Source organism: Chelonia mydas, chromosome 4 (assembly GCF_015237465.2).
Source record: "Chelonia mydas isolate rCheMyd1 chromosome 4, rCheMyd1.pri.v2, whole genome shotgun sequence".
In the NCBI taxonomy this organism is placed as follows: Eukaryota; Metazoa; Chordata; order Testudines; family Cheloniidae; genus Chelonia; species Chelonia mydas.
The window spans coordinates 44326510-44339392 of record NC_057852.1 but is presented as its reverse complement, the minus strand read 5'-3'; the positions used below and the strand labels follow the sequence as shown (position 1 = coordinate 44339392).

Below are 12883 nucleotides of genomic sequence, written 5' to 3'. Positions count from 1 at the left end.
CTTTACAGCTGATCAGGATTTATTCATCACTGTTTGAACTATGATCTTTTAGGAGCAGAGCTCCTTTTGAAATAATAGGTTTTGTGCCTTATGTCATTTTTGACACCCTGTCATGTGGCTTCCTTTTGTATTGCACTATGACCTCAGACAGACAGGCTCTGAGACAGGCGCTCAGAACCACATTATGATAGGAAAATACGTTTGTTTGAACAGAAGCATGAAGTTACAAAGTGGAGTTGACATGTATTCATTTGTTGGAATCAGTAACTTTGAGCTAAAAAGGGGGACAGTACTTCATTCTTTGAACTCTGAAGCTATTCTGGGAGATTTGTTTTCCCCTACATGACATAATATAATTTTTCTGAAAATATCCTATCAAAATCTCCCGGATTGCTTTCAGTAGTCACCGGGAGATCAGTGCTGATTCTGGGAGACTCCAGGCCAATCCTGGAGGGTTGGCAACCGTATTCATCCTAAGAAAGGTTTCCTGAAAAGTAACTTTGAGTAGCTAAGCATAAACTGGGTTGTTTGCGCTATTTAAGATACTTATATTCAGCAAGAGCTGTATATTGTGAATAAAGCAGATCAGAATAATTTTCTCCTAAAGTAAAAAAGTAAAAAAAAGTAAAAAAGTAAAAAATGATTTTTTTAAATACTTGATTATATTATCTTTGACTCTGTGATCTTTGTCACTATCTAAATAGTGGTGGTGAGCATTAACTGAAGTTTTTGTAAATTATTATAAAAATGCATGCACACTAATGATTGATGCTGACTGATAATGATGACTAACATTTGTATAATTACTGACAAATGTAGATATTTCATCCAAGTATCCCAAAGCACAAAATGAACTTTATGCAATCACTTTGTATTCTGGGTGGGATTTTCCAAAGCACATACCTGATTAAGGAGCAGAAATACCATTGGCTTCTTCTATGAAAGTCAAATGAATTGTGCTCCAAGTGTCTTTGAAATGTTTTCCCTCTCTATACCACTGTCACTCAAATAACAACCACCTCTGGTGTGAAGGGCAGCAGCGCAGCACAGACCTACACTATACACCATTGCTGGAAAGATGGTGAAAAAATAGACAATACAACGGTAGGGGCTATTAGTTGCATAATGCTGTAATGTGACTTGAGTTACCTACTGATAACTAGGCAGCTAATTCCTGTCACATCTATACCTTAAGGCTTCAGCAGCTGCATTGGTTCCTAACTTTCCATACATGGAGCAGTATGAAATTCTGCAGTTTTGTTGCATGATTTTCATTTGGCTAGTCTTCATGAACAGAACAGATGAATTTCTGGGAGCGTGTGAGCTTGCAGAGGTGTTTCCCACAGAGTATGAAGTGCATTTCTGCAGCTCTAGTAGAGGTGGATTTTGATGTGGTAAGCAGAACACTGTTTGTTTGTACGTGTCTTTAAGCAGTTGTAAGATACTATGCAGCACTGGGAGCAGTTAACTTGCCGTGAGCTAAAAGTGAGTGTGTCTGAAAGACTCTGATTGGTTCTCAAGCAGTTTGATCCATGGAGAATAAGATTTATAATCTGAGAAAAGTGGTAAGATGAGGCCATTGACTACACTTCCCAGTATTTAATGGACTGTCAAAGGAGGAAGGATCTACAATAGAAGTAGCAGGAGAAAAGATGCATTAAAAATTGGTGGTGGTTAGCAGAGAGTGGTAAGGATAACACTGGCAGAGGAGGCTTTAAAAAAGCCAACTCCTACTTTTGAAGATGAATTTTCCCCTAGGACTTTGTTACACTTTTTGGGGTTACAAGTAGGAGCAAAATTTGTGTGACTTGAAAACAGGTTCCTTTTTTACCTGACTCCAACTGCTTTGTGCTCTGGACATCTCTGAGGTATGTAGTGAGACTAAGGAATTTGCAATCAGTGTTGAATATTTGTTTGGTTTTGCTGTAGGATTCAATCTTGTACTAGTCTGAGAGCTTTCTTTTACAGATAAGTGATCGAGAGAATGCTGCTATTGCATGTTTATTTAAGTGCTTAAATTATTCCAAATTTTACTCAGTGAATGACAGCGCTCTGTCAGACATTTTAAAAATTGCAGTTACATAAATTAAAAGTGGCGATGAGATGAGGCTTACAGTGGAAGCGAAGTTTCAGATATAAGCCAGGTTAGCGACTAAGTTTCAGAACTATATCTTTCTGCTGCTGATTTAGGTGTTTCCAAGAATGAAACCAAATTATGACTGGAAGCCTTAAGACACAGTGTTATTAAGTCAAGGATATAAAGACATGGATCTATGAAGATCAAGAATGTGGGCAAACTAGGGATTATTTGCTCTGTACCTTCCTTAGAGCTATTGTTAAAACATACACTCTAGTCAACAGAGCTCTAGAGAAAGGTTTTTATGCTGCAGTTACAGTATGTCTGTAACAGGTTTCAGTTATTGTGCTAACTGTGTATTAAGGATCTGCAAAAATACCTCTAGATTTGCAGGAGAAAAATCAATGAAATCTGCTTCACATAACTGCCTGCGGTTAATAATAAAATGTCTGTAATGGGGAAAACTTCTTCCCACATGGAATACAAATAAGTTTTCTGTATATTTGTTATGTTTGCTTAAAATTTATTGCACATACATTTAAATTATGGATATCCCCGTATAATTATATTAAAATGGTACAACATTGGCCAATTTTCATAATATTTCAAATATGTGGTACAATAAAATACGGTATTTTCTGAGTATCATTAAAAATTGACCAGTTGTGGAACATTTTAAAAGTATTTATATATTGTCCGAAGTATTTTAAAAAAAATGTTCAATATATTTTTGAGATACACATACAAAAAACATATGGGTTTTTCCTACCCAGCTGTGGAAGCTCTGACTCAGTTTGGTCCATGCTTAGCCATATGTTTTGTCACTATGCTTTGCAGAGTAGCATTGTCTATGGGTCTTGTGTTGCTGTGGTGATGCAGTGTAGCTGTATGGCTGTTTTGCCAGATCAGTGCAAAGCAGCCAGAATTTACAGGTGAATTTGGCTTTATTTCTTCTTTGCTCTCAAACAGATCCTGTTTTATTTTTTACATACAGCAAATTGCTCTGAGTAACACTAAATTAGAATTCTACACAAATCAGTCTTCTTTCCTTAGATATGAAGCCAACAATGGTCAGAACTGACAACTGTTTTATGTCTGGTATAAGGGCCAAATTCTCTCTCTCTATGGAGGTAGACACTCAAGATCCATGGACCTGAAAGGGAGCAATCCACATGCTTTGATGGAGGAATTTGATCCTTGGGATTTTTGTTCATAAATAACTGCTGAGCACCAAGTCTGGCTTTCTAAAAATATTGTTTCTTATTCACAAAACTCACCTTAATAAAAATAGGAAAAAATATAGAGGGCACAGAAAATTGCTGTGTTAGAGCAGGGAATTGGAAGTTGGGAACAGAACCCAGATTTCCCAACTCTGCTACTGAATCACTGTGTGACTTTAGGTAAGTCATGGAGTACTCTGTGCCTCAGTGTCCCCATGTCTGAAATGAGGTAATAATACTATTTAACTCATGAGAATATTGTAAAGATGAATTCACTAGTATAGGTAAAATGCTTAGTTGTTTTCAGATGAAAGGTGCTATAAATTTACAGTATATACAGTATCAACAGAATAGAAACATTTAGAGTTGGGCACGATTTTCATTTTAAAGAAATAAGCTGTATTTATCTGTGTCTTCAGAAAATCTTCTAAAGGCAGGGCTAGAAAGGACCTCAAGAGGTCATCTAATCCACCCCCTGCATCGAGGATTAATGAATGATGATTTGCCCTTCCTGGCCATCTACCCTCTGCAAATCTCAAAGCATTATACACAAGCTAATGAAGTCTCACAACACCTCTGTGAAGTATGGAAGAACTATTATCCCCATTACACAGGCACAGAGAGTTTAAATGATTTGCATGAAGTTTGTAGGAAACTTTTGACAGAGCGGGGAATAGAACCTAGGTATTCTGGCTTCTCTAGCCTAACCACAAGACTAACCTTTCTGGTTTAACAAGTGAATATGGTGGATATTTGTGGTTTTGTTGTTAAAATTTTTTGTGATTGAAGCATTTTGAAAGGTTATGCTGCTCTTATGTTGGGAAGAATTAGTGGGGGAAGCAAAAGTGGATGGGAATCTGGGGGGCAGTGACCATGAGTTGGTTGAGTTCAGGATCCTGACACAGGGAAGAAAGGTAAGCAGCAGGATACGGACCCTGGTCTTCAGGAAAGCAGACTTCGACTCCCTCAGGGAACAGATGGGTAGGATCCCCTGGGGGACTAACATGAAGGGGAAAGGAGTCCAGGAGAGCTGGCTGTATTTCAAGGAATCCCTGTTGAGGTTACAGGGACAAACCATCCCGATGAGTCGAAAGAATAGTAAATATGGCAGGCGACCAGCTTGGCTTAATGGTGAAATCCTAGCGGATCTTAAACATAAAAAAGAAGCTTACAAGAAGTGGAAGGTTGGACATATGACCAGGGAAGAGTATAAAAATATTGCTCGGGCATGTAGGAATGAAATCAGGAGGGCCAAATCGCACCTGGAGCTGCAGCTAGCAAGAGATGTCAAGAGTAACAAGAAGGGTTTCTTCTATGTTGGCAACAAGAAGAAAACCAAGGAAAGTGTGGGCCCCTTACTGAATGAGGGAGGCAACCTAATGACAGAGGATGTGGAAAAAGCTAATGTACTCAATGCTTTTTTTGCCTCTGTCTTCACGAACAAGGTCAGCTCCCAGACTGCTGCGCTGGGCATCACAGCATGGGGAGTAGATGGCCAGCCCTCAGTGGAGAAAGAGGTGGTTAGGGACTATTTAGAAAAGCTGGACATGCACAAGTCCATGGGGCTGGATGCGTTGCATCCGAGAGTGCTAAAGGAATTGGCGGCTGTGATTGCAGAGCCATTGGCCATTATCTTTGAAAACTCGTGGCGAACGGGGGAAGTCCCAGATGACTGGAAAAAGGCTAATGTAGTGCCAATCTTTAAAAAAGGGAAGAAGGAGGATCCTGGGAACTACAGGCCAGTCAGCCTCACCTCAGTCCCTGGAAAAATCATGGAGCAGGTTCTCAAAGAATCAATCCTGAAGCACTTACATGAGAGGAAAGTGATCAGGAACAGTCAGCATGGATTCACCAAGGGAAGGTCATGCCTGACTAATCTAATCGCCTTCTATGATGAGATTACTGGTTCTGTGGATGAAGGGAAAGCAGTGGATGTATTGTTTCTTGACTTTAGCAAAGTTTTTGACACTGTCTCCCACAGTATTCTTGTCAGCAAGTTAAAGAAGTATGGGCTGGATGAATGCACTATAGGGTGGGTAGAAAGTTGGCTAGATTGTTGGGCTCAACGGGTAGTGATCAATGGCTCCATGTCTAGTTGGCAGCCGGTGTCAAGTGGAGTGCCCCAGGGATCGGTCCTGGGGCCGGTTTTGTTCAATATCTTCATAAATGGTCTGGAGGATAGTGTGGATTGCACCCTCAGCAAATTTGCGGATGATACTAAACTAGGAGGAGTGGTAGATACGCTGGAGGGCAGGGATAGGATACAGAGGGACCTAGACAAATTGGAGGATTGGGCCAAAAGAAATCTGATGAGGTCCAATAAGGATAAGTGCAGGGTCCTGCACTTAGGACGGAAGAACCCAATGCACCGCTACAGACTAGGGACCGAATGGCTAGGCAGCAGTTCTGCGGAAAAGGACCTAGGGGTGACAGTGGATGAGAAGCTGGATATGAGTCAGCAGTGTGCCCTTGTTGCCAAGAAGGCCAATGGCATTTTGGGATGTATAAGTAGGGGCATAGCGAGCAAATCGAGGGACGTGATCGTTCCCCTCTATTCGACATTGGTGAGGCCTCATCTGGAGTACTGTGTCCAGTTTTGGGCCCCACACTACAAGAAGGATGTGGATAAATTGGAGAGAGTCCAGCGAAGGGCAACAAAAATGATTAGGGGTCTGGAACACATGACTTATGAGGAGAGGCTGAGGGAACTGGGATTGTTTAGTCTGCAGAAGAGAAGAATGAGGGGGGATTTGATAGCTGCTTTCAACTACCTGAGAGGTGGTTCCAGAGAGGATGGTTCTAGACTATTCTCAGTGGTAGAAGAGGACAGGACAAGGAGTAATGGTCTCAAGTTGCAGTGGGGGAGGTTTAGGCTGGATATTAGGAAAAACTTTTTCACCAAGAGGGTGGTGAAACACTGGAATGTGTTACCTAGGGAGGTGGTAGAATCTCCTTCCTTGGAAGTTTTTAAGGTCAGGCTTGACAAAGCCCTGGCTAGGATGATTTAATTGGGGATTGGTCCTGCTTTGAGCAGGGGGTTGGACTAGATGACCTCCTGAGGTCCCTTCCAACCCTGATATTCTATGATTCTATGATTCTTTCCCTTTTTGATTTTTCCACCCTCAAAGTAACACCCTTAAAGGGCTTTAGAGATGGGATAGTAGTAATGTCTTTTCATTTAGTTTAGTTTAAAATAAACAATTAACTCCAAAGGTAGGTGGGGGGTGTTTCTCAACACCATTTTGAATGAGGCTCTTGTCACCGACATGAGGTTGGGGCTTCACTTCTCCACCTGGTTGTGTAGTCAAGGTAGCTCACTCTTCAACTCCCCTCCTCCTGATTATTATGAAGCTTCTTCAGCCCAGTGTCCTGTTGCCCATCCAAGCATATTTTCCTCAAAAAGCTGTATCTGTGAGATGTCAGCCAAAAATTATTCTTTTTCAGCAACTAAGGCTCTTTAAGGATTTTCTGCTGGGGCAGAGCTAGTTCTCAGTTGCTTACCCTGACATTATTCCCCAGAGTCTGACTGTGATTCTGTGGGACAGAGTCCTAGACTACTCCTGGGGAAGGGGAGAGAGCTGAGTGACCATGTACTGGAGGCTGTTTGGAGCTGATTCAGAAAGGTGCTTTCCCCTCAGGATACGTAACAGCCTCTGTGGCTTTACAACTGTGGAGCTTCTGTGGGCTCTTGTGGCCAAGGACAGGCCTTGCTTTATTCTCTTCCTACAAATCTAATTATGGAGAGAACACTGGATCATGAAAATACTTTGAAATATTTTCTTTGAATTTTAAATGTCCTTTCCATTAAAGGCTTAAAAAAATTTAAAAATCAGCTACAGAGAATCATAATCTACTGTGACTAATACATGTCCAATCATGAAATTATGAAAATAAACTGAAGAACTCTATGAAATAATATAGACAAATGTATATTATGTGAAAGAAACACCTTAGCATTGTGACAGGTTTCAGAGTAACAGCCGTGTTAGTCTGTATTCGCAAAAAGAAAAGGAGTACTTCTGGCACCTTAGAGACTAACCAATTTATTTGAGCATAAGCTTTCGTGAGCTACAGCTCACTTCATCGGATGCATACTGTGGAAAGTGTAGAAGATCTTTTTATATACACACAAAGCATGAAAAAATACCTCCTCCCACCCCACTCTCCTGCTGGTAATAGCTTATCTTAGCAGTGTGTGATCTGCAGTGTTGTCAATCAGATATCAAGGGATTCAAAATGTTGTCCAAAATGTAAACCAGACTGCAAACGTGAAACAGTGTTTATTTTCAACTGAGTTTCATTAGAGTGGTTAACTTTTAAGAGAGAAAAATTTGCACCTCTTCACTCCTTGGTTTTGGTGAGGACCAGACATTGAGATCCAGAAACACTGAGGCCTTTTCCATCATAATCCAGGAACATCTAGAAGTAGCAGACGACGACTATTTCTCACAAGAATATCAATTCAATTACTAGTTCAAAATGCTTCAAGATAAATTGGAGGCCAAAATGAACCTCCAAAGGTTTACAAGTTCATAAAAAGTTATAAGTATTTCTCAAGCTTCTTCTAGGTGTCCTGGGTGACAGTTGAATTTGTCCTCTGGTCGATATTGTTTGTGACTGCCTGAGGTACTATGCTTACAATATGTCTCTGCTGATATAATACAACTACAGAATACCGTAGTCTCCTGCAGGATGACAGTGTTATACAGAAACCTTAGATGAAATATTTTGAATTGGATTGTGGCTATTCCAAGAGATATTACAAGTTCCGTCTCTAAACCTATTGATAAAATTCATTATAGTTGGCTGAACGGAGGAATGCAGTTCTGTTTCCTATAGTTTGAGTTTTGAGACAGACAACAAAAAACTTGAATTAAATGCTTAAGAGAAATTATTAGATGACAAATGAGCAAAGAGTTGCTATAAAACCTGTCACAACTCTACCTTTTATTTTTCTAAACTAAATATAGATTAGGCATAGTCATGTCCTTTAGTAACTACTGTCTTCCCCTCATGTAAGCATACAACTAGTTTAACAGAGCTTCCTGAGAAGAGCATGGTGTATCCAAAACACACAAGTCCCCATCCAGCTTCCTGTCTGTAGGTAATGCTGCAGTCATTTTGGATTAGCGATAAACGGTCATGAAATTGGAAACAGATTCTCCCAGCTTTACACAAGAATCTGCAAAAACATGAATACTTGTACCCAGAAAGTGTGATTCCAACTCAAACATCATAAAATAATATACAGTGCATGCTTAACTGCATGCAGGGCCTTAAGAACATATTAAATGACATTGCCAGATGCCAAAGACAAATATGCTTTCAGTATTCAAATGTATAGACAATTGGAGACTATCTTAACTTAAACTACTGACAGTGCTTTATTTTTGTAAAATTACTTTTTACTCCTGTAATTTTTTGCTCTCCACTTCTGTTAACATTTGGCGGGATAATACTAATACCTTATCATCTTGTGGCTGGAAACGTCCTGATAAGGATAGGACGTTAGACCATTCTGTGGCCTTTCACCATTTCCCTGGAGCCTGCAAGCCGGCCTTTCCCCTCCCGGAAGTGTAGAACTCTAGGGATGCTGGGGAAGCTGCCATCAGGCTAAATGCAGCATGTATTTTTTTTAGCAGGCTATGCAAGGGCATTACCACCCAGAAGCACTCTGCTGAATGTTTTTTTTATCACTTTTGGAGTGGAGATGTGTATTGTGGAGGAGAGTATACAATAGTCTTTAGCTCCATAGAGCTACTGTAGTTTCTACATAGTACTATGGGATCATAAAAATCACAAAAACTGAACACTAGTGCAGTGCAGCTCACAAGAAAAAGACAGGTACAGTAAGTGATTCATGCTATTCATTATTCTACAGATTTGGTACATGAAATTGTATTCAAATTAAAAATCTTAACTAAAGACATATGACATAATTATTTCCTTTCCTTCTTACATCATTTAATCTGAGAAATCACTTATTCTGGGTATCTCATCCGAAGCTATGGGGTATGTGGGGGTCATTTGCCAGCACATCAATCTATAACTTGAGTAGCCCAACTGAAAAGCTGAGATCTTTTGCTCATGTTTTTGAGACATGTTCAGGCTGTGAAAGTTCAGTGCTAGCAAACAAGGCCTTTGCAGTCCTATAAAATAATAATTGAAGAAGTCCAGATGAAATGACAAAACTAGCTCAACAGCTGTTTTGCAAAATAAATTTTCCTTAGCTTTGAAATGAATTGAGAGTTCAAAAACTCTTAATGATTTCAATAAGCTCTGGATCTGGCCCTGAATGGGGAAAATTTGTTAATACCTGTTGTGATGGTGGTTGTTGAGATAATAGTAAAATCTGTCCCAACAGGAAATGAATTGAGACACTCCACCCAACAACATAGGTTGTGCAATGACCTTCAGATTTAAACAAACACGCAGCCGTTGTGAATGTGGGTTGGATTGGAACTAGAGACCTAGAAATGACAGCTTCTCTATTAGCAACACTAACATTGCTGCTTCTGCCGGGGAGTTTTGGCTGGCTACACCCAGAAGAAGTCATTGAAGTATATCACAGAGTTCTGTGCAGATCTGCTCAAAACTCAGAATTTCCGTTTCACAGGAAATTCTGACAGTTCAACTTAAATCTGCGTCAAAATTTTCTGCAAAACGAAATGATAAAAGTTAATTTCAGATAAATTGAAATATGTACTTTTTAGATAAAGCAAGTGTGTTGTTTTGATTGTATTTTAAAATTAGGTTTTAATTTTTAAACTTTTTTTAAACATCATTATTTACATGCTCCTGTGAAATTTTTGTACTTTGATGAATCAGGATTTTTGACGGAAAAACATACCACTGGAAAATTTTCAGCCAGCTCTAGTTCCACATTATCTGTGGAAGTGGGCATCTGAAAAAATTATGCACCAGTGTCACAGAAAAGAAAAAGCAAACATTTAATTGTGACAGTTGTTCTAGGCAGCCAGAAGTCATCCAGGGGATCGTTTTTGCTGCTAAGATGTTGCATAATATGTTTGTTGCATATGGGTTAACTGAACAAATTGTTTCTGATAGTGGCTCTGTTCCCCATGGCATAGAGCTGGCTATGCTGCCTTTATGCCAGGGAACGCTGCAGCTGCACTTTAGGACATCTTTATGCATCCAGAGTGTCACAGTGATCTTAACGTGACCTTTCTGTGGGGAAGGATCTGGCCCAAAGTGAAGTGGGCAAGTCCATTTGCACATCCAGAATTCCAAACTAGTGCAAATTAGGTTACTTTGGTACTTACCCCTATTCCACCTACCGGTAATTTACTCCCAATGTACTACCTATGTCACCATAAACATTACTGATGAATTTACCCCTCTGCTTTTCAATGTGAGAAACTCATTGCTTTCGTATTTGGCCAACCTCAAAAAATTCCCTTTTGAAACAGGGAAGAACTTCACCCCACAAAAATATTTTTAATAAGATCATGTTGAATAACATCTATTTTAGTTCATTCCATCTGTCATTGTTTGTTTAAGCTTGTTTCTCCTCTTGCTCACACTTCAGTATGTAGCATGGCCCACTGAGAAGAGGGAAACAGGGTTAGTTTGTACATGTAGGGCAACCTTTATTTAAAAAAAATAATCTTTGGCTTTATTTTGCATTAAAACACAGAACCACCCCAACTCCTCCTATTTTGATGGTAATCTCAGAACTCCAAAACAAAGGAGTGAAAGTATTTTCCCCATCTAACCTTCTGGACAACTTCCAGGTAGTTGTGTTGACAGCTTTGAAGTTGCCTCTTAGTTTATCATATGCTGATAGAGTCCAGACGATTTTCTTCAGCTTTATTTTTGATACTGGGGAATTTATAAATGCAAAATGGCTCAAATCCCATATTATAACTTTATTCTTTGATTGCAGGGTATTAATGTCAAAATAATGAAGTTTCAACTGCATGCATAAACTGCATATTTGTCACAGACTTTAGGTCATTAGGTCATCCACAACCTGATATGCCAGTTACTTGTGTACTAAGGAACTAATTTTAATTTTGGCTACTATAAAGGACTATATCTGTGTGACGTTATCTGATTAAAATATGACCATGTAGCTCATTGTTGCTACCGCTGTTATATAATTGCAACAAATCTTGTACAAAGTATGTCAAGTAAGGTGTTTATGGAAAGTTTATGATTTGCTGAATGTGATTGCTATTGGTGTATGCATGTATCATTTTTGTATTTGAAGTTATGATTATTGGCTCTATACCTGTATTTCAAATATGTTTACTCCTGTGGTAACGCCCACGAGGTATTTAGCCTGCACATCTTGAAGGGACTTGTGATAAATGAAGTGTGCATGGGTGGGGGGTAGCTCCCTTTGATGGACATCCAGCCAGCCAGTTAGCTGTAAAATTCCTCTTGGTAGCTGTTCTCTGCTTGCTTTACCTGTAAAGAGTTAGAAGTCCCCCAGGCAAAGAAAAGAAACTGGGCACCTGACCAAAAGAGCCAATGGGAAGGCTAGAACTTTTTTAAAACTGGGAAAGAAATGTTCCCTCTGTTGGTTGGTTGTTCTCTCTGGGCTGCAGGGACACGGAGCAGCAATGCTATAAGCAGAAATGCTGTGTAAAGTTTGAACCAGCTATGAAAATCATCAGATCATATCTAGAACTACTTTTAACAACCCAAATATGTAAGTAAATTAGGAATGTTTAGGAAGACATGATTAGGTTTATTTCTGTTTATTTTTTAAGGCTTGTTGACTCCTTTGTGCTAACCCCAAATGCTTTTGCTTGCTTGTAACCTTTAAGCTAACCCTCACGAAATCAATTTTGGGTGCTTAATTTTTGAAATAACTCTTTTAAAATCTAGCAAAAGCCTAGGTTCCAGATGTATTTTCTTTGTTTTAGAGTTTAATACAGAACAGGATTGGATTATTGGTGTCCTAAGGGGTTTGTGCATGTTGTTTGATTAGCTGGTAGCAACAGCTAATTTCCTTTGTTTTCTTTCTCAGCTCTTCTGTGTGTGTGTGTGTGTGTAAGGGCTTGAGGTACCCCACAGGCAGGAATTCCCAAGTGCTCCTTCCTGGGTCCAAGGAGTTTTTTTGCATTTGGGTGGTGGCAGCTTTTACCAAACCAAGGTCAGAGAAAAGCTGTAACCTTGGGAGTTTAATACAAGCCTGGAGTGGCAAGTATTAATTTTTAAAATCCTTGTGGGCCCCCACCTTCTGTACTCAAAGTGTCAGAGTGGGGATTCAGCCTTGACAGGACTATTCAAGTTAAATGGCTCATCAAGGAACACTTAATTCACAATGGACTATGAAAGATGCCTATCTACACTTAATGAACTTTCTTGTGATGGCCTCTACTATGACTAAGCAAAATCATGGATGGACATGTGATTTGCCCATGTGACTCCAAACACCATCTTGTTAATTGTAATTTTCCACAGTGAAAACAATGGGTTTCCCTTCACTTGGCAGAAGCTACAAAAAGCCCTGGAAACATCTCCATTTTGCCTCTTTCCTGCTCAAATTTCTGGACTATGAACTTATACTAATGGGAACATTCTAACCAAGGGACTGAGGACCTTCCAAAAATTT

General features: G+C 39.6%; 1 long non-coding RNA gene across 1 annotated transcript; it reads right to left on the bottom strand.

Annotated features, from left to right (window-relative positions):
* Positions 1-2515: 2515 nt before the first annotated feature.
* Positions 2516-12444, bottom strand: LOC122465570. Its single transcript, XR_006290507.1, has 4 exons — positions 12202-12444; positions 8700-8705; positions 3870-3873; positions 2516-2526 (listed from the first exon to the last, which is right to left on the bottom strand). It is a non-coding gene; the product is annotated as an uncharacterized LOC122465570 (long non-coding RNA).
* Positions 12445-12883: the final 439 nt, after the last annotated feature.